Raw genomic sequence first — 27,742 nt, 5'->3', positions numbered from 1 at the left:
ATAATCCTGAAATTGGTCCAAGAAAGATTTTTCTTAGAAGAAAGTGTGCGAAGATTGTTGCATTTTACCCAGGAGCCATTAGTCCCTTTTATAAGAGATTACTAGCATGTCATATTTTTTTAAATGAAAAGCACAATATGTGTACATATGCTACATACACTATTTGTATGAATATTTGGTGATTCATTTATGGATTAAAGTTATACTGAGGACTCATTTGTCTGACATTTCTGGATTTAAGAATAGTTCATTGCTGGAGAGGTAGTACCGGTTAAGGTACTACTTTTGCAGAGGCTGATCCCCATTTGAATCTTGATGCGGAAAATGGGCGTGTTTATAGGGGTCAGTTCTGAGAACCACAGTGTGTAGTTCCCAAACCAAAACCAACAAAAATAATTCAAGCTTGCTGTTCCAGCTTTCAAAGAAATTTCTTAGGTTTTTAGAATAAATGCCAAATTAATTTCTATCAATTTTCTCCCTTGTTTTTGCTTGATGTTCCTTCACTTGTAATAGGACACAGGACTTCTAAGAGCAAGGTGTTTTTTGTTATTTTATATTTTATAAGTTAAATGAAATAAATTATGAAATGCATTCATTTATTCCTAAACAAATATGAACAAGCAAGTGAATTACATGGGTTTAGGGGTAAAAAGAGACAAACATTTAAATAGTCTTGTAATGATTCATGGGGAAGAGGAGTTTCCCCTTTCCCATTCCCCAAATGTTTAGTCTTAGTGGCAAAAGAGTGAAAAAGAGAAAAGAAAAATAAAAGTAATGCAGGGGGAGAGTAGGGGGATTATAAAAAAAAAGAAAATAAATTAATGCAATGGTTATATAATCAGGTAAATTTAAAAAAATAGAATGGACATCATCTTGAACAATCACTAACAACTTTGTAACTGTGTATCTAATGGATTTAACAAAAAATTAATTAAAAAAGTAAATAAAAAGAAAAAAGAATGGACTTTCAGAATATGATAAAGAATATGGAAAAGGTCCTTTTCCTGTGGAGAAAGATTATGGGTTAAAGTCCTCAGCTGAAGGAATACTCAGAAGGTGATTTTATGAAGTGACACCAGTGGAAAAGACCTGGACTCCAAATTAAGAGGAGAAGGCTTTTATTTCTGGGAGCAGCTGCCACTTGGAGTGAGGCAAATTAAAGCAGTACCGCCTAAAAAGTAACAGAAATAACACATTCAAGCATATTATTCTTTTATTCATTTCTGAGAAACTCAAACCAGTAAGATATCCCAGCAGAATCTTGCAGGCCCTTTTGTGTGTGGGGATCCAGGCTGATCTGGCTGACTTTTTTTTTTTCTTTTTGGGTCACACCTGGCGATGCACAGGGGTCACTCCTGGCTCATGCGCTCAGGAATCACCCCTGACGGTGCTCAGGGGACCATATGGGATGCTGGGATTCGAACCCGGGTTGGCCGCGTGCAAGGCAAACGCCCTACCCACTGTGCTATCGCTCCAGCCCCTCGGGCTGATTTCTTTTGGTGTCTTGCAAGCAGCAGGAACCTTTCTTCCTCTCACTGCTTATTTTCTCTTCAAAACTTCTTTTCCTGCAGGAGGCATAGGTTATGGTATGACCCAGGATCAACAAGCAGAATGCCTTCAAAAACTTAGGGTGGCAGAGGGAGGGGCGAGAGGCGGGGAGAGCGAGAGGGGGAGGGAGAGGGAGAGGGAGAGAGAGAGAGGTAAAAGCGAGAGGAAGAATAAATCTAGTCAATTTCCTTCCCTTGGACTATTCGGAGAACGGTATTAGCATTACAAAATAGCCCTAGTTCAGGAGGTGACATTTATTGGAAACTCACCCTAAAGGGAAGAAGAATCAAGTCGCTGGAAATTAGCCAGTGAAAGACCATCTATTTTGATTAAGATGAAAGATCATGCTAATCAATCATCCTATTTTTGGGCTGTAGATGGCACCAAATTGTTAAGTGGGGAGGGAAGGGAACAATTTAGGAGGAAGGATAATTTTAATCAAAACGACACATATCTCTGCCTCTCGAAGCACACCTCTATTACGTGCAGGGTTAGCCAAACTCACTACTCAGTGTGTGTGTGTGTGTGTGTGTGTGTGTGTGAAGCCCTCGGGGTTTGCCGAACTTCCAGGCTCCTTTTCGGGTATCAGTGGGTACCTATATCTCGAGCTTGCACCGTTTTCTTCTTCAATTAAAAGTCGAGAGGGAGGAGATAGGGTGGAAGGTGAGAGAGCTTGAGGGCAAAGACATGACAGTTCAGACCAGAAGGGCAGCAAAACCACCAAGGTCAGGGGGTCGGGTGACGAATTAAGTCAAATCCTGCAAGGCAAGCGTCTAATCTCCAATTCACAGGTTCTTTCTAGAGGCCCCCATTCAGCCCGCCGCGCACAACCCTTTGGGCGTCTGAACATCCTTCTCCCCGCTTTTCACTTTGCACGAAACCAAGCACCCCAAACACTTGGGGGGACTCCCCACGCCCCTCAAAATCTTAGCCAATTTCCGGGCGGGGCAGCTTTCGCATGGCTTGGACCCAACTTTCCCTCCTTCCTGGGGTGAGGATGTGAACTCAGGACTGCCGGGCAGGTGGAAGCCCGAAATCCAGGACTACCCCCCCCCCCCACCCCAAATCAAGGCAGCCGGATCTCGGTTGCACGAAGAGAGGCGCGGATCGCGGCTGGGAGCACCGGCCCGCGAGCCCATCCCACTCGCGCTCGGGCGTCTGCAGCCGCAGTTGGCGCAGGAGCTATTTTTAGCCGCGCACCCCCCCTTTCTCTCCCCTTCCCCGCGGGCGGCTTGGTAGCCTCCGGCGGGTGCCCCCGGGTCCCCCCCGCCGCGGCCGGCTCTTGGTCGCGTCCACGCGGGCCGGGAACTGAGCATGTCTGCGAGCGCTCGGCGGCCTCGGCGGCGGGGGCCGGGCCGGGCTGCGTCAGGCACCGCCGCTGCCCGGCCGAGAGGGGCGCACTCGCCGCCGCAGCCCCCGCCCGGACGCCCGCCAGTAAGTTTGCGCGGCGGCGGGGAGGTGGGCTGCGGGTCGGGGCGCGACGCGGGGAACCTCCTGGCGGGCGTCGGGAGGGGCTGCGGCGGGCACCTGAGAGCGCCCCATGCGGCCGGGCCAGCGCGCGCGTGCCTGCCGCCAGCCCGTGGCCCGGCCCCGCCTGCCGAGGCTTGCCGAACTGCAAAGCAGTGTCGCAGATGCTCGGGCACCGGTGGACCGCGCCGCGGGAGGCGAGAGTGAGTCAGCCAGCGGGGCTCCGGGAGAGGGGACCCCGCGGGCTGGGAGCGCGCCGGGGCTGCTGGCGGCGGCTGGTCTGGGGGTGCGGGCGCCACAGCAGAGGCAGAGCGGGGGGTCCCCCGGAGGGCGGGTGGGAACCGCGTCTACACGTGGGGTGGGGAGTCCGGCTGCCCGAGGGGGAGCGTGTCCCGGCTGAAAGCCGCGCGGGGGAGAGGGATGCCGAGTGGGGCGCGAGGAAAGCGGATTGGAACCCGAGCCGAGGACGCGGGTGTTGGAGCGCCGGGGCTCCGGGAATGCGCGGACCCCGGGAATTTTGGGGAGGGGACGTACCGAGGGGACGCTCGGTACCCGGTGCGAGCGCACCGATGGTGGAGTGAGGCAGCCTGGAGTGAAGCGAGGTACGAGGCCACATGTGGGGGGACCGGCTGGACCGAGGGAGGACGCAGAAAGTGCATCCGTCGCTGAGGCTTTCGGATGCAGGGGGAGGAGGGGAACGGGGAGGACGACCGTGGGTACCGCGGCTGGTGAGGGGCCACGAAGACGCCCAGCGGGGGTGGAGAGGCAACGTGCAGCCCCCCGGGAGGGTGATAAATAGCCGTCCCCGGGGGTTCCCGGGCACCCCAGGCTCCTCCTCCATTTCCTACCTGCTTCGGTCACCGGACGGTTGGCACCCGGCGAGCCGCCGGGAGATCGGGACCCGACGAAGTAGGCGGCCTGGAAGGTAATCACTCACGGGGAGCCCCCTGGTTTCCTGGCCCCGTCGGGGTGCCGGGTAGGGGCTCAGCCCGTGCGCGCGGCGCAGGGGCGCGGCGAGGTTGGGGGAGCGGGTCGCTTTTAGGCCGTGGTCTGGCCCGGGAGGTGCTGGGCGCGGGGCCCGCGAAGTCAGGCAGAAGTCGGGCGGCGGGCCGGGGGCGGGCAGGGGTCTCCGCGGCAAGGGGATCCCCGGCTCCCCGCGGCCAGGGGAGGGGATTAAGGGAAACGTGCTTTCCCGCGGCCCTACCACCGCTCCTCAGGGTCACATCCTTAGCTGGTGCAACTGGGCGCCGCTCTAGCATCTCCCAGCGACGCTCCACCCCATCCCACTTCTCCAAGAACCCCAAGGCAGACCCGGGTCTTGCCCTCGGACTCAGCGCCCAGAGGACGCTGCCGTTCCTTCTCAGCCTCGGGGAATCCTCAGAGTCTCGGCGAGGAGAGAGACTGGCGAATCTGCTGGTTGCTCCTCCCCGGGGGTGGAGGTGGGGGGTCGGGAGGCATCGCTCTGGGGGCTGCAGGTCGGTCTGCGCCCCCCCCCCCCCCGCAGGTGATGCAGGTGGTGCTGATGAGGCCCTGCAGACCGCGGATCCCGGGATCCTTGGAGGGCTCCTGTGAGCCAGCAGAGAGGAGACGCCCACAGTGGGCAGGTTTCTGGAAAGGGGTAGAGGGGGGTCTCTGGAACACTCCCCCCGCCACTTGTAAGATGCAACCTGCAAAGGAAATGAGCAGATAAGTAGAATAATCAAGCCGGTGCACTCACTCACACACACACACACACACACACACACACACACACACACACACACACACAAAGCTTTATGCAAAAAATAATAATACTTTGCCTCTGCTTCCTCCAAATTTCCCCGCTAGACATGAAGGAGCTTCTCTCCGGTGTTCAGGAAAGTGGACAGGGAGGTGGTCGGAGTTGGCACCAGCTTGCCTCATGGCGGGTGCAGTGTTTTAGCAGGATCTTTTGCCTGTGTGAGAACTGAAGATGAAGGCGACTCGGGAAAGCTGGGCCAACTGTGCAAACTCTGAAGAGACAGCAGCCACCTTACCTGTGCTGGTCTGTCTGATGGCCAGTGGGGACTTGGGGATGCAAAGCCCTCAGACTCTCAAAGTATGAGGGGGCGGGGTGCTGGGGGGGCAGACACCAGAGACCGCAAGTGGGAGATCTGACAAGATGGTGACCCTTGGGATCGCTTGTCTTGCAGAATGATCACTGACCCATGGAGGGACAGAGCAGGAAGGACAGCAAGCTGTCAATGGTCTGGGTGTCACTCCTTTTGAATCCCATGTTCCCCCTGGACTGGCCCTGTTTCTAGTATATTAAAACTTCCCTTTGCAATATGGAAGATGGAAGTTTTCAGTATCAAGACGGATGGTTTAGTTTTTGCTTCGACTACAGGGTCCCTCCTCCTCCTTATTGATTATTACTAGGACATGTGGCAAAGGGAAATAAAATGACATAGATGTGCTTTTTGTTCTCTCTGAGTGCTACTCAAAAATGTAATCTATTCTGATGGTTTTGCTGAGACTCCGTTGGGGGAGGGAGGAGGTTGGTTTGGAGTAGGTTGAATTAGATGTCAAATAAAGGCAGAGTTTAGGCACCTATATGTCTTCCAGCCAGTGGGGGTGGAGCCTTCCCTTTTGGAATGTTGAGTGGAATGTGACCTGAATAACCAGCACCGCCCCTTACCTCCTGCCTTTGAAATACAAGGACTCTGTGGGATTGGTGTTTGAATATTATCTGTAATGTTGTATTTCGTGAACTACTTTATGAAAATAAAATATATAAAAATTGCAAAAAAAAAAAAATAAAAGGACCGAATCCTTGGACTGCTTCCCTGTTGGTACCCCAAGTCTCACCTAGACAGCACTTTTGCCTGAAGGTTTGATGAAGCGCCAGGGATGCCTTTGGAAATAGTGAATGAAATTTGGCTGCCATCAAGTTAAGAAAAAGTGGGAAATGACCTGCTGATGTTGACTAATAGGAGAAAAGTGGGGTCCATGTGGAAGGAGAGAAATTTCCTTTTCCTTCTGGGATGGGCATTAAATGAATATACTTGGAGTAGTGGCATGTGGGGGGCAGTGTCAGTATCTTAGAGGGCACTGGCATTGTTGAAGATAGTCTGGGGTATTCGGGTTTTGTTTGCTGTGGGCACCCCCTGGGCAGAGGCCAGCAGTGCTCCTTACTTTCTGTGGTGCACTGGCTAGTTCCTCACAACAAAAATTATTGGACCCCAAGTACCAGGAGTGCAAAAGCTGAGGGACAGTGCAGCTGAGAATGGGACAGGTTGAGGATCCAAAGCAGCCCCTGCTGAGTTTGCTTCAAATCTCCCTTTTGGTCTCAGTGAAATAAATAAAATCAAGAATAGTTAACATGGAGAGACTGACTTTGCAAAAATGCCGCTATATTGAACTTGTTTGCAGGAAAATGGAAGTTTTCTTTTCACATAAGTTTTTTTTTTTTAAGCCTCTACTTTCAAGAAAAAAAATCCTAAAATATTTTAGGAATGTGTAAAATGGTAGGTCATACAATATTAGAATTGAGCCTTTTTTTTTTTTTTTTTTTTTTTTGCTTTTTGGTGCCTCTCTGAGGTTGAGCATTTTTAATGGTACCAGATTAAAGCTGTTTGACTAGAGTGTGTTCACTGAACTTGTTTGTTCATTTGCTCTCTAAAAGGCAAGGTTTTAAAATTTATTTAAATTAAACTTGATACAGATCGCAAGTAGGGGCCAGGTGGATAGTACAGTGGGTAGGCGCTTGCCCTGCATGTGGGCAAGCCAGATTTGAATCCAGGCCTGCCAAGTGGTCTCCTGATCACCTCCGGAAGTGGTCTCTGAGTACAGAACTAGCAGTCAGCTCTGAGCACAGCCAAGCATGATCTAGAAACGAGCAAACAAAAAACCCCAAACCAAACCACCACCACCACCACCACCACCACCAAAAAAATCCAATCCAAACCATCACCAACAAAAAAACCCCAAACATATACCCCCAAATCACAGAGTAAAAAGGCTTGAGCGAAACCTTGTGAAATATTCCACAAAGAAACATTGGTGTTTGTGGATGTATACTTGGGCAGCGCGGAAGCCCCGATCACTTGATCACTTGCAGTTAGTTCTGCTGATCAATCACTAGCAGGTCGTCTAGTGACAAGCCAGCCTTTGGCGTTTGTCCAGTGACCTGCTGCCTAGAGAGGAGGAACGGGGGCTTCTGCTCCTAAACGTTGTGAGCTCCAACTGTTCAAGGGCTGCTCTACGCAGGCACTCGGAACTCTCGGCCACAGGGCAGAGCTTGGTCATGTTCCTGCTGAAGCCCAGAGGAAGGCAGGCCATCTGGTCAGTGTTCCTAGCCGCCCAGCCTGGACCCCCAGCGCCCACCCATCCCTCCTTTCGGCAGGTTGTGCGTTTGAGGATGGGTTTCTCAGGGACATGCATCAGGACCTCGGATGCTCCTCTGGAATAACCAGTTCCTCCCTCCCTCCGCCCTGCCCTTCCTCCAGTCCCTCAGGACTGCAGAAGAAGCTTCAGGCTCCAGCCTGCTCCCTGGGGCACCCACTAACCCCTCCTTTTCTCCTGTGGGTACCAGCACAAACAGCTCTTTCCTATTTTGAGCAGAACAGAGATTGGTGTTGCTCTTGGAAAAAGATTGGTTGGGCTGGGGGGGTCGAGGAGGGGTATGGTGTGGGGACGCAGGGACCCCTTTTATCCACAGACACTCTCCTTTCTCTGCATCTCTGAATTGCTTTGTCGGTGTGCTCAGTTGCACATTCTCACTTTTAGGAAGATGCCCTCTTTCCCAGGAGGCCAGTGAAAGCACCAAGGAAAACAGAACTGGAGTGTGTGCTTCACTGCTGTGGATTGAGCGCGCCAGGATGTGGGCTGGGTGTGAGCCCAGGGAAAGGATCGGAACCAGGGATGAATCACGTGTTGAGAAGTCAGGGCAGGCATTTGTAAAATCCAGGGACTCTGGCCTTGACAATGCAGAGCTGTATTTTGCAACCTGTTTGCAAACCCCAATCCATGGAGATGAAGGGACACATATTCTGTCGGTGTCTCTTAGAGTCTGCAAAAGAAACACAGGTTCACTCTGACTTAATTGGGATCAGTTAGAGACATCTGTAGGTTGATGGCTGAGAATCTGAACCCAGTGGGTGAACTGCAAAGAGGAGGAAGAAACCATTAATGTTATGTGGATTTCTGTAAGACTCGGTTGGGGGGAGTGAGCAATTTGAGGTCAATTTGGTCACCCTTCTTTCTCTCTTCTTGAGAAATGGTTACTGATTTTATTTGATTTTTGTGCAAGGATAGATGGTTTGTAGGTAATTTTTGAATGAATGTGCGGTCTGATAACTATGGTATTTAGGAGGCAAGGGGTTGGCCAGTATGGATAGTCATAGTAGCATTTCAAAGACTTTCAGCAGAGGGGCTGGAGTGATAGCACAGTGGATACGGCATTTGCCTTGCATGTGGCCAACTTGGGTTGATTCCCAGCATTCCATATGTCCTCCGAGCACCACCAGGAGTAATTCCTGAGTGCAGAGCCAGGAGTAACCCCTGTGCATTGTCAGGTGTGGCCCAAAAAGCAATAAATAAATAAATAATATAAATATAAATATATATATATATATAAACTTTCAGCAGAATTTCAAATAAGTTCTGTCCTAATGATGTTTTCCACAAAGTTTTGAGCACATACTTTCAAAGACTGAGCAAAAGGTATTACTATTTTGGGGGGACTGGTTATAATTATAGAGATGAGTGGTTTTTGTTTCAGTTACTAGCAGTTAATACCAATACTTTTAAATGATATGAGTTCATGTATTTAGAAGGACATGCAATAATAGAAGAGCCCCTCCTTCCTATTAACAAATTTGCTGATCACTGTGACCTATCGATTATTGTCCAAGCTGGAAGAAAGAAGTTGAATATAATCTCCAGTGCTATGCAGTCCTTGCTCAATTGAAGAGCAAGGCAACAAAAGCAGGATTTTGAGGTTTGTGCTATAGTAAAGGCAAAGAGCCTTTCTGTTTTTCATTTTAGCCTATTGTTAAGAATGAACAATAGCAATGCATGAAAAATGGCAACCTCAGTCGCTCAAGGAAGGTTTTTACTTTTGTTAGTAAATGCTTATTCATCTTAAGAAAAAAAGTAATAGCCTAGATAGAACATCCATTAAGAATTGTGTCTCTTTTATCTCTGCCATATTCTTTATGTGCTGTCATTTGGAATCTGAACATTGGACTAGATTGATTACGTTCCTTTCTAATTTTGTGATGTTGAGTTGCCTGTGTCCTTCTAAAGAAATAATGAGTTGTGGGTGTTGATGTTGAGGCTTCCTTTTTTCCAAGGACATATTTGTACCTTGACATGTTCTGTGGCCCCAGGGATCCAAACATGATCCCAGTCTTCTCAGTTATGAGGCTCCATTTAAGTAATTTTGACCCACAAGTCTGTGACCAGACTTGAAATCAGTTGGTGTGTTTGGGAAAGACCAGCTGTTAAGCCTGGGCACCTGTTACCTAGGAAGGGCAACAGATTTCTGGGAGCTTCTAGAGCTTTTCAGTCAAAGCTGATACTCTTGCTGCATAGTTTTTGATATCAGATGATTGTAAAATATCACCAGAAATCTCATTTTTCTTATATTTAAAATGGATATGAGTTCCTTATAGGGTTTGTTACATGATGAGTAGAAAAGTTTTCCAAGCAGGGTCATTTTCTTTCTTTCTTTCTTTCTTTCTTTCTTTCTTTCTTTCTTTCTTTCTTTCTTTCTTTCTTTCTTTCTTTCTTTCTTTCTTTCTTTCTTTCTTTCTTTCTTTCTTTCTTTCTTTCTTTCTTTCTTTCTTTCTTTCTTTCTTTCTTTCTTTCTTTCTTTCTTTCTTTCTTTCTTTCTTTCTTTCTTTCTTTCTTTCTTTCTTTCTTTCCACAGCAATGCACAGGGGTTACTCCTGGCTCATGCACTCAGGAATTACTCCTGTTGATGCTTGGGCGACCATATGGGATGCTGGGAATTGAACTCGGGTCAGCTGCGTGCAAGGCAAACACCCTACCCGCTGTGCTATCTCTCCAGCCCCCATCTACAGGTCCCCCACTTTTAGTTCACCCAAATGCACAAAAGAATCATGTAAAATCTTTCCTATTTGGGATAGAGCTAAGTAGGGTTTTAGGTGAAACTACATAAAACAAAAAAATGCTTTATGGATGAAGACCTTTAATTAGGTTTTAGCTAGTAATGATCAGAGAGTTGAAGACTGGCCCTTGTTAAAAGTTGTGTTATTGATTGTTGTGTTGCTGATAATTAATTCTGTGCTATTGCCAGTGCGTGATATGAAGAGTTTCAGAAGACTTTCAGACTCAACAAAAATTGTTGTGTTAGTTGGAAGGTATAGTAGTATTTATGTAAACTTATGTGTCATTTATGATGCAACATATAACCAACTGCAGCTATAAGGGCTTTAAAACCAAAGCCAGGGCAGATGGCAGATTTGAAAGAATATTTGCTTGAAAACCAAGCATAAATTGAAATCTTTGTTCTTTAGTTCCTAGCTATGAAAACTCAAGGAAATCAATTTGACTCTCCAATGTTTCCTCTATTGAGAATCCTTTCTCCTGGACTATGAGTCTGATTCTTAGAGATGAATGAATGAGATCCATGAAGACCCCAGCCCATGACTTTGTCTTTAAACACTATCTATTCTCCTGCACCTTAGCTCTTGAAAGTGTCCAGTCAGATCAGATCCTTTCAGTGCCAAGAATCCAAGAGGACTGGTCAATGGTGGGTCAATGGTGTGGGAGATGGAGGGTAGTTAAGATAGAGGAGGGTCCCTTATGACAATACTAGTTGGAAATGATCACTCTGGAAAAGAACTGAGGGTTGGAAGCAAGTAAAGGGATATATATGATGGCCTTTAAGCATCTGCATCACAAATCATAATACCTAAGATGAGAGAGAGAAGGAGAAAGAGAGAGGAAGAGGAGAAGTGCCTGCCATAGAGATGGGCAGAGGCTGGGGGTGGATTGAAGGGTTGGGAGGGAAGGTGGGGACACCGGTGCTGGGAAATTACACTGGTGGAGGAATGGGTGTTGGAACATTGTAGGACTGAAACGCAATCATGAACAATTTTGCAATGCTCTATCTCATGGTGATTCAATAATAAATAAATAGATAAATTAAAATACTTCAGTAAAAAGAAATAAGAAACCAGAATCCAAAGGTCTGGTTCAAGGGGCTGGTGGTGGCAGGTCAATGGCTTTCCTTTGTAACTGAATGGAGGAGGGAACTATCTGCAGCTGGTAGCATCTGAGTCAGGGCTGAAATCAGTTCCTTGTCCTTGCTGCTATTTTTTCAGGCTCATTTCTGAACCACAAGTATTCCTGCTGGGAATCTAAGATCCCAGCCTGAAGCTTGAAGACTTTCAACCCCCAATTTCAAATCTCTGAAGTGAGGAGCCTTTCGGTAGTTTTTTTTCAGTGGAAAGAGGAAGCAGTTCTTTCTAGAAATCCCATCGATGGTCTCACCCACAATTCACTGCCTTTACCCTAGGTTCGTAAGGACCAACAGCATGGTGATACAAACTGGTTGGAACGTGTTTTTTCCTGTAGAAAGGAGGGGGGTTGTTGTTGGAAAGAGGGGTGCAGAAAGAGCCACCACAGTGCTTGTGTTAGTGTTTGGCCTCAAAGGAAAATGTCGGGAATGTTTTTTTACTTAAAGTGAGGCTTGGCCAAAGTGTAGACAATTTTCCTTCCCTGTTCTGGAATATTCCTTTCTCAAGGTTGATGTGAATTTTCATGATTTGGTGAAACCAGTGCACATTAGCGCTATAGTTTATCAATGTATATCATTAGACTGGCTGGGGAAACACTAGAATTCATCTCTTGTTGCAAATAAAAGTTCATTAATGGAGCAAATGAATACATTTTCCTAATCGAGCTATTTGCTTGTGTGATTACTGTTTTCTCAGAAGTGCCAAGAATTATGTGGGTGATTATTATGCACCATTCATTGATTTCTCTCTTGTGTTGGGGGTGACCTTGTAAGCTTCTGACTCCACAGATCAAATTGTAATGGTTCTTAAGGCTATTATGATGTACAAGACGCTTTCTTTGGGTCTACAGTCATTCTGTTCTCTATGTGGGCAGTGAACTAAATGTCTCAGAAAGGTTAATTTGTTAAATCTTTATTTAAAAGCTGGCATGATAGTACAGATGATTATATGACATGTTTGCCTTGAGTGTGGTCCACCTGGGTTTGATCTCCAGATCTCCAGATGGTTCCTAGAACATGCCAAGTGTGATCCTTGAGCACAGAGCTGGGAGTAAGCCCTAAGTACCACTGGGTGTGACCCTTGAACAAACAAAATACTATAGGCTCTGTTTTGTCTGTTGCCATGGTATTCTGTTGTCCTGGTATTAAATATGCTTATTTATTTATTTATATTATTTGCTTTTTGAGCCATACCTGTTGTGCTCAGGGATTACTCCCGATTCTGTGCTCAGGGATCACTCCTGTAGGGGCTCAGGGTTTCATATGGGGTGGTGGAAATTGAATGAACATAAGTTGGTCACATATAAGGCAAGTGCCCTCCTCTGTCTGTCTCTCCAACTATGCTTATTTTTGTAAGGGAAAATGTCATCTTTATATGTGAATTAATATGTTATTGGACTAAGGATTCTTCTATTTGGAATTTCTGATAGATCACAGTGACAGGATATTATATGTGCATATCACATATTTAGCGTAAGAATGTTAACAGCCATGATAAATTGCTTTGAGCAAAAAAAAAAGTCTTTTGTTTTCATTGACCTTAATGGTTTGGGACCATAAGTGTGTCTTACTCTAAAGCATTTGAGGATGGGAAAATGCTGTCACGTATTTCCACATTTTTAAAGCTGGCTTGCAATCTGATGTAAAAAGTAATTGCCATAAGTAAGGTGAGTCTGTCTGTTGCAATTGGCTTAGCCAAAGTTTTCAACACATGGGAAATATATGCAAGCTTACAAAAGTGAACAACTGCAGAAATCAGCAGGGCATTCATTTCCTGTTGGGTCTGTTTAGATCTAAAATTCTTAGGCAGTCCAAGAAGTTAAAGGATGCTCAATTGCCATACATGTGTGATTTTCACAGAAATAGTATTTTACTTCTTTACCAGCATGTTAAATTTCAAATCGCCACTCATATTGGCCTTTTCTTCTGAGGTCCTGGGAAGTTCATGAAGATTAAGGGGGCGGGAGGAGGTGGCAGAGGACTTTCCCACCTTACCTAGCCTTTGTGGATAAAACAAACTAAAAGGGCTAGGTATAAATAATAACCTGTTATTCTCTCTTATGAACTCCTTAAAATATCCTGTCTGGTTTCATCACCCCATTTCAGATGAACCTGTTTTCACTGGTAAATTATAGAAAAACAATTAGCCATCCAAGAATAAGAATTAAAAACACAACAATCACAGATGGCTCATTTGGCAAGGAGAAGTTTTAGATGAATCTAATGAACTTCCAGTTGTCAAAAGGAAGAAAGGTGCAGTTTTCATTGCTCCTGTGGAGACAACCAGGACATATATGCCTAGAAATTCCAAGGAGGCTAATTTTCTCTCACTGTGTACAATAACCATCTTTTGTTTTAGTGAGGATTCAATCTCTGGGTGCACTGAGCAAAAGCAAGATTGCTAAATTGCCAAAGTCAATGAAGATGAGATTTCTGGATGTGAAGAGAACTTAGATTAGGTAATGGCTCAAGTCCATATTTGGTCCAGGGAGGTAGTAAGTGGGTAGGATGCTTGCCTTGCACACATACAACCCCTGTTTGATGCCTGGCATCTCATATGTTCTCTGAGTACCACTAGGAGTAATTAGTGAACTCAGAGCCAGAGCAATGCAGAGTGTGTGCTCTCCCCCAAGTTCCCCCTGTGCCCCCACTCTGCTGTGGCCGTAAGAGTCTATGTTCAAGATTTTCTTCTTCCATGAATATTGGGTTATTGGTGACCCCCGCCCACCCCATCCCGCCACCACCAACAAATGTTTATTGAGCATCAGTACAGTGTTACATAGGGATGAAATGAAAAGTAAACATGGCAGCTAAAGTTTCTAGGTGTTACATAGATCAACAGTTTAAAGATTATTATGATTGTGATAAAGGGCAATACAGGATCTGCAGGGTATGGTACAGAATCTGTCACAAAGCACATGCTTTTTTATAAATATATATCAAATTCTAACTTGAAGTACTTAACTGATTGTGAGTAGCCCTGCCAGTTTTAATGAACTCTATTTCTTCTTAGAGTGCTGTTTGAAGGATGACTTGGTTTATAATCTTAAAAAGAGGGAGGCAGTTATGTACATCAAGACTGTGGGGTGTGTGTGTTTGTGTGAGTCTGTGTGTGTGTGTGTGTGTGTGTGTGTGTGTGCCGGTGCCCGTGCCTATGTCTGTGTGAGGGATATAGCTTGTCTCCCATAATCTCTTTCCTTCTCTAGGTTGTCTTTGCCAAGAGAAATAGTCTTGAATTGGTAAACCTTGAAGTTACTGCATTATTGGGAGGGATGAAGGGGATTTTGGCTAAAATGTAGGACATTATGACTGGTTTTATGCAAGATGACTCTGGGTGCTATATGATTGACTAATGATTTGATTAAAAGTACTCACAATCTGTTCCTTCTCTTTCCATAAATTCTTACTAAGACAAGGAAGAAGTTTCAGTCTGGTGCAAGTTTTCAGTACCTCCCTCACACATTTGTACCTCCGTTTTAATTAAAGTAGCATCAGATGCGAAGCATTCAAAAATCAAACAAAAGTTTTGTTTCTATATGTTTCTTTCATCAAGTTTCTTATTTGTACTAGGTGCTAGTTTCCATAAAGTAATGTCAAATCTTCCTTGAAACTTTCATAGAGATAAAAAAATTTTAAATGTTACGTATTTTTAAATTTAAGTTTATTTTGATAAAGTAGTTCACAGTATTTGATTACATTACATTACAATGCCAGCACTATTACACCTTCCCATCACCATATTTTGGATGTTTCCATCCCGAACCCCAACCCCTGCCCCAAAGCAGAACCGAAATAATTTATTTTGCATTATTTGTTATGAATAATCCTGAAATTGGTCCAAGAAAGATTTTTCTTAGAAGAAAGTGTGCGAAGATTGTTGCATTTTACCCAGGAGCCATTAGTCCCTTCTATAAGAGATTACTAGCATGTCATATTTTTTTTAAATGAAAAGCACAATATGTGTACATATGCTACATACACTATTTGTATGTATATTTGGTGATTCATTTATGGATTAAAGTTATACTGAGGACTCATTTGTCTGACATTTCTGGATTTAAGAATAGTTCATTGCTGGAGAGGTAGTATCGGTTAAGGTACTACTTTTGCAGAGGCTGATCCCCATTTGAATCTTGATGCAGAAAATGAGCGTGTTTATAGGAGTCAGTTCTGAGAACCACAGTGTGTAGTCCCCAAACCAAAACCACAAAAATAATTCAAGCTTGCTGTTCCAGCTTTCAAAGAAATTTCTTAGGTTGTTAGAATAAATGCCAAATTAATTTCTATCAATTTTCTCCCTTGTTTTTGCTTGCTGTTCCTTCACTTGTAATAGGACACAGGACTTCTAAGAGCAAGGTGTTTTTTGTTATTTTATATTTTTCTTTCATTTTATTGTCACTGTGACTCAATTGTTATACTGAAGGACTTTCATACAAATTTATACATACATATGTTTAAAAAGTCAAAAGAATGAGATTCTTAGTGGTAAATTTCATGTAGCATATACAGATATTTATTTTTTATATTTTTTCAGGTAACACCTGAAAAGTGTTACCCTGCAATGTTACTTCAATTAGAAAGATGAAAATTTGGGGCTGGAGCAATAGCACAGTGGGTAGGGCGTTTGCCTTGCACACAGCCGACCCGGGTTAGATTCCCAGCATCCCATATGGTCCCTTGAGCACCGCCAGGAGTAATTCCTGAGTGCATGAGCCAGGAGTAAGTAACCCCTGTGCATCGCCGGGTGTGACCCCCCAAAAAAAAGAAAGATGAAAATTCAAGGATTTTTGTTTGTTTGTTTTATAGACATATCTCATAAACTACTGATTTTTTTCCCTTGGGTACTCACCTGTATCCAATACTTAGTAAGCACTTGAGGTTTTTCCTTGTACTTTCAAATGCCTAAATATATATTTAGAGCTAGATCTTGACATTGGCTTTTATTTGTTCATTTCCTTGATTGGAAGAGTTAGAAGATAAGCATGCCCATCACTTTACTTACCCCCCTCTGCCTTCCCATTAATCTTAACATTTTCTTATTCATTTTTGATAAAATGAAACTCAGAAGTTTTATTTAAGGTGTAGAAAAGAACCATCAGAACTAGAAAAGGCTAGATAATATACAAAGCCGCCACTTGGTTTTGAGACCTGTAAGGCTGAGGTCCAAGATATACAAATGAAGTTAAATCAGAGAACAAGTTGCTCCTAGGAGAGGTCAGGGCTGACCTCTTTCACTCTTGACAGACTGAAGGAGGAACAAAAGCATTGACACTCACTCCTCACAGTACTGACAATTTTACAGCGTTGAAACAAGTCTCATGTCCTTTGATGGCTCAGTATGGATGATCCTAATGTGGTCTAAGTGGATCTAGTGGATGGGATCTAGACCTGAACTGGACACACACCCCTAGCAATTATTCATTCTTAAGAAGAATGTGCTCAGGGTGAATGAACCTTGAAGCCATTTTATTAAATGAAACAAGCCAGTCCTCAAAGACCAAACATTGCAAGAGTCCACTTCCATGAGCTGCCCTGAGTAATCCAGGTCATGCAGACAGAAAGTAGAGTAGTAGACAAGGAAAGAAGACATGGGGACCGTTGGTCCATGGGTGCATAGCTGGAGTTTTGAGAGACGGGCGAAGTGCAGGCTGGCAGGGATGGTGGTGGTGTTTGCCTGGCAGCCTGAATTGGCCCAAGGCTGTTTCACTGACGCTTAGAAATGGTGACAGTGACAAGGGTTCTGGGGTCTATTTTGCTACTGACTAGAACAGTGATATCTAAACAGACAAACGAGAAGGAAAGCATTTCAAATCTCCAGTGAGTTGTGAGAAGCCAAGAGAGGATTAAGGGGATACCTAGACTACCTGTGTGAATGCAGACACCGAGGTCCTTAGGTACAAGTTCTTTCCCAGGGACTGTGCCAGTGAAAAAGTCTGGGTGTTAGGTGGGGCTGGAGGAAGATCCCCTTGGTTCCAGATGTGTAGGTAGTTGGTGCCTAACTCTTGGCCCAGGCACAGCATCCCACTTACCACCCCTGATTCTTCTTGCCTGCGGAAAGCCTTCAGCCACTTTCAGGAGGGAGGCTCCTAAAGGTTGCAGAAGCTTGAGCTCCTGGGATAGATCAGAGAACTGGAACGCTTAGAGTGTTCCTGATTGACAGTCATCAGAACCACTCAGATGCTTAGATCAGAGAACGGGACGGGTTAGTGTGTTCCTGATTGACTGTCATCAGAACTACTTAGATGCTCCTCAGTTGAGGAATGGGTAAACAGGTGTGGGTCATATGCCACATCATCGATTTCTGCCGAACAAGACAAAGAAGAAAAGGAAAATTGCCGACCTCAGAGCTGTAGCAGTGAGCTCTAAGGGCAGCCAGCGGGGTGGAAACTATGAATGTTTCATTTCAAACCTGGCACCTCAGAAAATATAAGAACTCAGAGACAGATCAAGACAGTTGTGTAGAAAGTGGGAGCAACTCACAGAACCTGATTGTCAGAATAAGAGAGAGCTAGAGACCATAATTTGTTCAATAAGAAAGAAAAAATATTCCTGCTTCATGATCTGAGGGTGCTTTTGTTATGATAAATGAAAGAGTCTGAATTTATGAGTTGTTCTATATTTAAAGCCTGTCTACATGCATAACTTTTCCCTACCCTAAACTTACGTTTAAATTGGTCATAGATTTCTTTTTTCTTTTTTCTTTTTTGGAGGAGAGAGTTGTACTACACCTGGCAGAACTTAAGGGCTACTCCTATCACTGTGCTCAAGGGTCACTTCTAGTGGTGCTAGGAGGAGCATGGGGAGCCAACGATTGAAACTGGATCATCTGCATGCAATGCATGTGCCCAGCCCTTTGAGATATCTCTGCAACTCTGATTACAGATTCTTTAAAATATCTCAGAGGCTGGAGCGATAGCACAGCAAATAGGGCATTTGCCTTGCACAAGGATGACCTGGGTTCGATTCCCAGCATCCCATATGGTCCGCTGGGCACCACCAGGAGTAATTCCTGAGTGCAGAGCCAGGAGTAACCCCTGTGCAATGCTGGGTGTGACCCAAAAAAGAAAAAAATCTCAGTATTCTGTTTTCTAAAACAGAGGATTTTGTTGATATGCTGGTCTGGCTGCTTCCTTTACCTATAGCCCGTAGCCCTGGGTAGAATTTTGATCACATTAAAAACCTGGATGAAGAAAATGACATCTTTATTGTTAGCAACCTGAAATTGCAATTCAGTCTGGTCCTTAATTACGGGTATACAGGGCACAGACCACAGTAGCTTCAGAAGTCTCTGAGACTTTGTCGCCTGCTGAAGGCACTGATATTATCATTTCACATTACGCTTGCTTGAGGATATTTACAAAAATCATTCATGCTTATCGCTACTTTGATAGTATGGCTTGATATTATTTTATTTCCTTTGAACTTTATTTATTCTGCTGGTTGATCTGCCTTGTGAGAAATGCTTTAATTATCTCCAGCGGTAGCTGTCTAATTAGGGGTCTCCTTAGCCAACCCCCTATGAGCAATGAGGATGGTGACATCCCTGTGGGCAGACGGTCTTTTACCATTGGATGCATACCCAAGCAAAAGGTAATTTTCTAAAACTCTCAGGGTTACCAATTGCATTTTTGACTAGCCTGATGGGACATAGTTTCACTTTGGTGGTGGTGATGTGTGTGTGTGTGTGTGTGTGTGTGTGTGTATGTGCTCGAGCATGCATGTGTGTGTGTGTCTATGTGTAAATTCTGCTTTCCTTCCTTTTTCTTTTTCTTTTTTTTTTTTTTTCTGTTTTGGGCCATAGCCAGCACTGCTCACGCCTGGCTCTGCACTTAGGGCTAACTTCCTGGCAGGATGTTGAACTCGTGTTGGCCGCATGCAGGCAGGCACCCTGCCCATTGTCCTATCTCTCTGGCCCCACTTTTCCTTACTTTCTGTCATTGACCTAAGTCTGATGTAGAAAACCCAATTATCTAGGAATTTCCTGAAGTCAGTGACATACTCTTACTCTGACCTCCCCGATGTGTTCAAAGAATGCAGAGCCTAGTGAAATGTGGCCAACTCTAAATATATTTTGGCAGAAGTATACTTACTCGAAGATACTTGTGTTAGGCTGCATGGATCTGTTTTCTAACAGATGTTTGGGAGCCGACAGAGTTCCAGGCACTCAGCTGAAGACCAGGACAGACCTATCTCCGCCCTGACTCTGGTGAAACTTCTAGTGTGGGGTGAGTGGGAGTTCACTAGCACCTTAGCAGAACATGTTCTGTGGCCTGTCCAGCTGGGTCGGGACTATCTGCAGAGAGTCCTGAGGTTGAAAATGTTCAGCACTGCCTCGGACTGGAGTCAGGAAGTAGGAGGGAGCTCCCGGCAAAGGACACCGACAGGCACATATGAGGGAATAAAATATTCAAAGTGTGGCTGGTACAGGCTGAACCTGGAACCAAAAGGAGGTGAATCCACAAGCCACCTGTGGACAGTGTGGCGCCTGTTTGGCCACGCTGTGAATGTAGGACTTGGAAGCTGGGGGTGATAATGACACACGGGTGTGTGTGTGTGTGTGTGTGTGTGTGTGTGTGTGTGTGTGCTTGTGTGTGTGGTTGTGTGTGTGTGTGTTTACAGGTCAGTGTTTGTCCACAGCTGCCAGGTTCTTCAATATTTGAGTACTAATGCATGCTCAGATGCAGAAAATGGAAAAGTTTATTGGAAAGTAGAAGAGAAAGAACCTCACCAGCAGGGAAGGAACAATTTAGTCTATAGGACTAAGTGTGGCTCATTTTGTGGGTGTGTTTAATAGAACTGGGTCTTTGGATCACTTGCCAAAGTATGAGAGGATCCCCCTTTGTTTCCCAGAGATGTCTCGGTAATCGAGAGCCTGTCTGTGTTGCTAAGATTAACAGTTCGCATTCCCACTTAGGCCAGTGGAGACATCTATTTGAGAACGTTTAGCTTGTAGATTTCACTGTATGCCCACATTCTGCCTCTTTGTCTTAGTCGACTGTGAGTACAAGGTCCAGGGCAGAATTTATGGTCTTGGGAAATAGTAAACTTCCCCAGTCTCATAAAGAGCTCAGGAATTTGCAAGCATGTTTGAAACTTAGCATAGGGACTGCTAAGATGAAGCTGTTGGCTGCAGTGGACAAGGAGAAACTGAGGCCTGCCTTTCATTGACATGATCAGCTCTTCTCTCTGGATGCAGATGTGGCCATGATTGTATTCCAAGGGGACAGACAATAGGAAGCAAAAGCAAGGTGGCTGGCAACTTGGAAGAAAATCGTGGATGAGTGGGGGACGGGGCGGGGGGGCCGGATGGGGAGCTCTAAGGGTTGAGCATAGGCCTTGTGTCCAGGAAGCCCCCTTTACAACCCAGCTCAGCCAGGGATAACACCCCTATACTTCACCTAAGATAGCCCCTGAGTAAAACAAAACCATCAAACCCAGATAAATAAAAAAGCCACCTGATCCCAAACCTGCCATTTATCACCAGTGAATATGACACACAATTGTATACATTTTAGGTATTCTTTCACCTCTGGGTAGCATGGTTTCAAAACCAGAATTAAATGTTTGTTTTCTTTGATGTTACTAATTGAGAGAATTCTAAACCACTTGTCTTTGTCATTTGCCTTTGAAGACTTCCTCCCTGACACTTTCGTTATACAAACTAGTAAGAATATTTTAAAGAAACTCTGTCAAAATTATTTATCTACCTGCTTACTATTTTATTTGCCATTGTTTATCTGACTTATTTTTTGGAGACAAGACTGGAGATATTACTACTGTTTTTGAATTGAACTGATTTTTTTTTGCTTTTGCTTTTTTGGGTCACACCTGGCAATGTTCAGGGGCTACTCCTGGCTTTGCACTCAGGAATTACTCCTGGCGGTGCTCAGGGGACCGTATGGGATGCTGGGAATCTAACCCGGGTTGGCTGCATGCAAGGCAAATGGCCTTCCCACTGTGCTATCGCTCCAGCCCCTGAACTGATATTTTGGGGGGGCTATAATCCCTGGTCCATTTAAATTTATTTAAAATGATGGAATTTCTCATTTGATTAGCAAACATAGGCATCATGAAAGTATTGAACAACATAAGGTTGTCTGTCCTCTTAGGTATTAGTTTGAATTTAAAGATTTTGCAATATTTAGATGATCTGAGTGAATATTTAACATACAGTTTTTATTTAAGATATTTTTTCTGTGAATTGGCAAAACTTTGTCTCCAAAGGAAATTGAACCGTGGCTTCATGTGTAAGATGAAACCATTCATGAGGCTGAATTCACTACTACCTCTTTATATTACGCTCACAGCTAGCTAGGCTTTGTCTTTGGAAATTTTGGGACATTGGACATGAACAAGACCTTTCTGCCCTTTAGGGAGTCCACAGCAGGGTCTGTGTGCCTCCATTACTGCCCCTAGCCCTTAGTGTGCCATTTCTGACACATTTCCCATGAGCCTAAACAGCATGTTAAAGGATTTGTGCCCACCTGCTCCACGTTCATTCTCAGATTCCTTCTATCCAGCAAACAGCAGAGACAAGAAGATGTTGTTGCCTCTGCATTCTCAAGATTAAGAAAATCAGGGCTGGGAACTAGACCCTCTGTAGAAAATTCTTGATGGAGGGTTTGCTATTCCTATGTGATATCAATAAGAACCTCAGACAGAACCTTCCCAGCCAGGGCCTCAAAAGGCTCTGTTCTCTAGCTCAGCTTCTTTTCCTTGAGAATTTCCTTCTGCCATCTGTGCCTTTTATCCTAACACTGCATTTGTGGATGGCCCCCACCCCCACAATCAACTCCTCCAGGCCCATTTGGAGGTGGGGCACATGAGCCTCTCGGAGCCCTGGAGATGAGCAGACGATTCAGCTCGCACCCACTCTAGCTACAGAGATTTATTTGTCCAGAGCTCGGCATCTGAACTCAGCCACAGGGTGGCTGACAGAGCTCGCTGGGATTTTTGTCTGAGCACCAAAAACATGCTCTTTTCCTCACGGGGACTAGAGAGTTGTTAGGATGCATATCTGGAGCCGCTGATGGCCATTTGTTAGCGAATGGCAAAAGACTGAAAATGATGCCGGTATAAGGAGAAGCAAAACAAGAGATGACTGGGCGCATTTCAGTTGCTCGATCCCACCATGAGGACTCCAGAGCAGATTCTCTGGTACATCCACGCAAGATCATTTGAGGCAGGACTCTGTCATCTCAGTCTCTGAAAATTAAAGCACCCGAGTTGCCCATAACTGTTACTCCATGGAGAGGAGGGGTCCAGGACTTCATCTCACAGAGTTGTCAAGGAGGTAGAAAACTATTGCATTGACATGCTTTACATGTCACCCCAACATGGGCTGAGTCTTTCCCTCTCCCAGCTGTTGTATTGATGGAGCATTCTGAGGTGGTCTTTATTTGCAGAAATGAGCGAAACAGTGTTTACAACGTGGAAGAGAAGCAGTCAAGACTGATAACCGGCTGATTCCTAGTGGGAGACTTGTCATCTAAAACCAATGGCTACATTTGTTTGCCATGCACTTGCTTTTAACACGAAGCATTCTAGGGTCCATTGTTCAACAAATAAGATATTATAAGCCCGGTAATGGTCTCTCACACGCCTAAGGAGATTAGAGTGACAGACAGTAAAAAATAATAAAAGACAAATTATCCTCTATTTCTAGTAACGCAGCAGTGCGAGCCAGTTATGTTCTCATTTGGGCATTAAATAGCAAGAAACTATGAGTCAGTCATTCTGGATGCAGAATGCTGCCACCGCTTCATTCCATGTCGTATCTTAGATATCCATTTCCTGCAGACATTTCTCTGCAGAAAGACCGGGCAAGAAAAGAGGCCCAGTCGGTTGTGTTAATGAATGAGAGTTTCAAGTGTCCTGTGAACTTATAGGAACAGGCAGAAGAGCAGAGGAATGCTGATGCCATTTGGGTACAAGTATATGCTGGTGGCTTGTGTTTTTTGCCTTAACTTCCTGAAGGAGACGTGAGGCAGCTATCAAGGAGAATTGTTCATGGCTGAAAGGGGGCTTGGGGCATTATTAAGACTCAATTTGCCCTACATTGATGCTTGTCTCATGGATGATCATTTCTGCTAAGAACAATTAGGAGATAAGCCTTTTGGCTAAAAATAGAATGTGGTTACTAAGCTAGAGGAAGATGCCCTTTGCAGATCCTGACTCAGGGGCCAGAAAACATTGTCTTCTGAGGCCTGGCTTTCATAGTCTCCTCAAAAAGTTCGGAAACCTTTTGAGTTAGTAGCTTCCTTTGAAAGAATTTGCATACGAGAAACAATATTTTTTTTCTCACATGGTTTGATAGAATATACCGGAATATTTATCTTTCTTGGGCTCTTAAAAAAGAAATAAAATTTTTTGCAAGTAATTTAATGGGTACAAGAACATAATACTTTACAAAGAAAATGAGTGCAATAAGGTGAGTGACACCATTCTGAGACATATGCTGTAACAAGGACATAAAAAGTAAATTATTTTCTACCTTCTTAAAGTATGCGGGACCTGTGGCTGAGATCTCCAAGCCTGTTCAGATTGGGACTGGGCCTCCTCCACCCCGCCCCGTTTTCCCGTAGCTTGGCAGTCACCCCCACAAACTGCCCCTGGTGCTGTGTAATCCCATCAATGGCCAAGACCTAGAGACTATAAAACAACGCTCCCAAAAGAGAGTGATACAGAATCTCCTGCCCCCGCACCAGGCTGTCTTCACTGGGGTCCCCTTGGAGGGGGCAGGTTGAGTTTCCCTCCCCGCACCAAGCAGAGCCCCGGCATCCAAAAACCTCCAGAACCCAGCCGCAGCCATGCTCAAGGCCATTCTCCATAAAAAGCCTCCGTCCCTCTCGGAGAGCCCCGCAAGCTATGGAGGGTATCCCACTCTCACGGCAGAGCCTGGCAAGCTACGCGTGGCGTATTCGGTATGCCAAAAACAGTAACAATAATGGGCCTCATTCCCCAGACCCTGAAAGAGCCCCAAAATGGCAGTGTTGGGAAGGACAACGACGGATGGAGACCACTCAAGCAAATCAATGAGCAACGGGATGATAAATGATACAAGTGATACTTAAGGGACAGTCCGTGTGTGTGGAGGGAGTGGGGGCTGAGGAGACATGGTGGGTAACTTGGGTCATTGATGGAGGGAAGGTCACAGTGGTGGTGCTGGAACATTGAATACCTGCAATGACTATTTGGTGAACAACTTTGTAAATCATGAGGTTTAAACTTTCAAATGACGGGGGTTGGGGGAAGAGGAGAAAAAGAGTGCAGAAGAGGAAATCAAGAGAATGGGATTCTGTATATTAAGCTTAGGGAACAGTTATTTACTAAATTCTCACCTCCATCACCAGAAATCCTCAGCATGGGCAGATGCAGAGAAACAGATTAGTATCCAGAGAAAGAGATTCGTAAACCAAAATTAACATTTATATTTAAATTCAGAGAGTTTCCCTCCAAGTACATAGAGATTATTCCGAGTTATGGTTTCCTATCTACCGGCGTGTCTGGCTGAAGCAGCAGAACCCTGGGGTGGGTGCCGCCAGATGTCCCTTTCTCGTCTCTCGCTCCGAAGTGTCTGGAATCACGCTTCTCTACAGTGGCGCTTCCTGTGCATGTGGGTCCCAGCCTGCATGTTCTCCTACCCAAGAGGAGGAGGTATGACGCACATCCTCCTGCCATGCCCGTGGCCAGGCAGGATGCAGAGGCTGCTGGCTGGGGCCCACACCTGCAGCTTAGGGACAGATGGGCTGGCAAACAGATGGGGATCCTGGGGAAGAGGGAGTCAGACAAGGCAAGCAAACAAAGTACACGGGTAGCTGTGGCGCCTTCTTAGCTTTTGTGTCTTGTAGGAAGGAGAGCGCTAGGCCTGTTGACATCTTAGTGATGGCTCTGGTTCTTTTTATGCACCTTGCACTTGGTCCAATTGCTAACAGAATGTCAAAACTGTGTCTCTTGGTCATGGTAGACCCAGATTCCAGGGAGGAACCATTCTGAAGTAGAATAACTAGGACACCACGAGGAGTAGTGTCCAGGCAGCAAAAGTAAAGGGAAGATCCAGTTATTTCCTGAAACTTGGCAGGAGTGAGGGTCTGATTTGAGTTTTTATGGGAACCCCCTTTCCTCATGCCTAACTCAAATAAATATTTTTGCATAATATATTTTAGTTAGGTAGAAAACAAATGGATAATTTTCATTTCATATTCGTTCCAGAAATTCCCAACTCACTTATTCAATACAAAAGTAGATGGTACACTCTTTTATAGGCGTTACAAAACAGCTGGCGAATAAAGCCACAGAAATCTCAGCTTTCGCCAACTTTGTACTATGCTGTGTAGACACAAAGAAGAATTAGATCTATGTATAAATAGAGGCTTTACAAACATTTTATTCTGTGGTGTGAGCAGCCTGGGGGTGGGGGAGAATGAGGCATGGCTGGGGGGTAGAGCAGCATTCAGAAAATGGGTGGCCAGGAATTGAGGCACAGCTGCCTGTGAAGGAACAGGAGAACCACAGACAAGATCTAGAAGAAGGTGCAAGTCATTTGTTAAGCCCCGAGGGCTCCTGATCCACTTGTTGCTTTTGGAAGCTTCACTCCGGGGCGGGTGTGCAATTACAGTAAAGGATGGGAAGCAAAAAATTAAAAAGGAAATAAAAGTGTGTTGTTGGGATGCTGACTACAGCAGCAGAGTTGGTCAAAAGGAGCTGCGTTTCAGATGTGCACGGGATGTGGCAGAGGGCAGTACACAGAAGCTGATCAGCGCAGCGTACAATATAGCCCAAATGAATTGCCCTCGGTAGTTGGATAGAGAACTGTCCTACCGAGGGATTTGCAGTTAGGTCAGCTCTGGTCAGCCAACTTTGCCACTGATCTGGCAGCAGTGATCAGCGCTTTAGTTTTCAGAGCAAGATTTTCCCCCATGCAGGAAAAATCTTGCACTGATTTCCGTTCTAGCACCTAACTCCTTTTTTGGGCATAAGCAGGTAAGAAGTTTCAGAAGCAGCTCATCCGGAGCCTTCAATTCTAGGAGAGTCCACAGATGTCAGCAGTGAAAAACAGCAGATGATCAAGAGCTCAACTTTAGACACATGTACCAAGTTCTTAAAGAATGGCTTGATTTTGTAGTTGTATTCATGGTCCATGGCTGTCAATGTTAATAGAACTTGCATACAGATAAGTTATAAAACACTTTGTTTTTCTTTTTGGGTGACACCCGGCAATGCACAAGGGTTACTCCTGGCTCATGCACTGAGGAATTACTCCTGGCGGTGCTCAGGGGACCATACAGGATGCTGGGAATCGAACCCACATTGGCTGCATGCAAGGCAAACACCCTACCCGCTGTTGTATCACTGCAGCCCCAAGTTATAAAATACTTTAGGAGCAATGCTGCCTTCACGTGAGTGTTCACTGCGTGCAAAAGTATCTGGTGCCAGTCAAGCGCAAGGTGTTCTAAAGTACTAGAAAACTGTCTTCATGGAGGACGTGAATGAACTCCCATCAGCCTCCTGGATCTTGAGCCTTGTCCCTGGAGAGAGTCAGGCCATCTCAGAGCCGCAGGTCTTCTTGCACGACCCGTTTTCTTCCCAGTGATGACTCCCAGAATTGGTGTTCCTTCATGTGGTTTGCCGTTTGCAGTCACTGCTGTGCAGACTCCTGTTGTTCCAGTCTTGGCGTTGCTTCTAAGTTCATCTTTCTTTTGCTTTGCACCTACCCATTTCCTTGCTTTATTTTGCCTTGAGGTAGTTAAAGTCTCTGTCAACTCTCTCTTGTCCAGGAGTTCCCTAAGTCTCTCCTTAAAAACAATTTCTAAAAGTGGGGACTTTGTGATTGTCCCAAGATCTTTCAAATAAAGGTTTTGTGCATGATAGTTTTAGTACTGTAGCACTGTAGCACTGTTGTCCCATTGTTCATCGATTTGCTCAGAGCGGGCACCAGTAACGTCTCCATTGTGAGACTTGTTACTTTTTTTTAGCATGTCGAATATGCCATATAGGTAGCTTGCCAAGCTCTGCTGTGTGGGCGGGATATTCTCAGAAGCTTGCCGGGCTCTCTGAGAGGAACAGAAGAATCGAACCCAGGTCTGGCGTGTGCAAGACAAACACCTACCAGCTGTGCTATTGCTCGAGTCCAGTTTTAGTACTAGTGATATATATTATTGGTATTTATTTAGGACTTCAAATTGGTGAGTCCCTATCCTAGGTTGTTGATAGATATTTTCTTATTAATTCCTTATAACAACTGTTCTTTGTGATATATATTTTACATATGAATAACCAAGCTAGAGAGAAGTAATGTGCTCATCATCCTCAGTTCCAGTCACCAAATAGAAGGCACTTATAAATGAGTCCCCAAGTAGAGCTTTGCTCTTCCCATTGACTTCCTATGCATGACCAAACTCCAGTAATAAACTGGATTGTGTGCATGAATAGTGGGGAGGAAGGTGCCCATATGGTGGACTAATTGTTATCTATGGCTGCTGTTCTCTCCTGGGGCAACAG

General features: G+C 45.2%; 1 protein-coding gene across 3 annotated transcripts in view; it reads left to right on the top strand.

Moving 5' to 3' along the window:
• The first annotated feature begins 2,830 nt into the window (after positions 1–2,830).
• The window catches only part of OXR1 (oxidation resistance 1), a 431,839-nt gene continuing 406,927 nt past the window's right edge, over positions 2,831–27,742 (top strand). For 2 of the 3 annotated variants that reach the window (XM_055129071.1, XM_055129068.1), the window contains exon 1: positions 2,831–2,982. The gene's annotated coding sequence lies outside the window, so the exon portion shown is untranslated. Of the gene's footprint in view, positions 2,983–3,732; positions 3,941–27,742 lie in introns of those variants that run through there. The other variant, XM_055129069.1, reaches the window with a different exon arrangement.

This window comes from Sorex araneus, chromosome 2, assembly GCF_027595985.1.
Source record: "Sorex araneus isolate mSorAra2 chromosome 2, mSorAra2.pri, whole genome shotgun sequence".
In the NCBI taxonomy this organism is placed as follows: Eukaryota; Metazoa; Chordata; class Mammalia; order Eulipotyphla; family Soricidae; genus Sorex; species Sorex araneus.
Note: the sequence above shows the minus strand (reverse complement) of the source record. Positions and strands in the feature narration are given on the sequence as shown.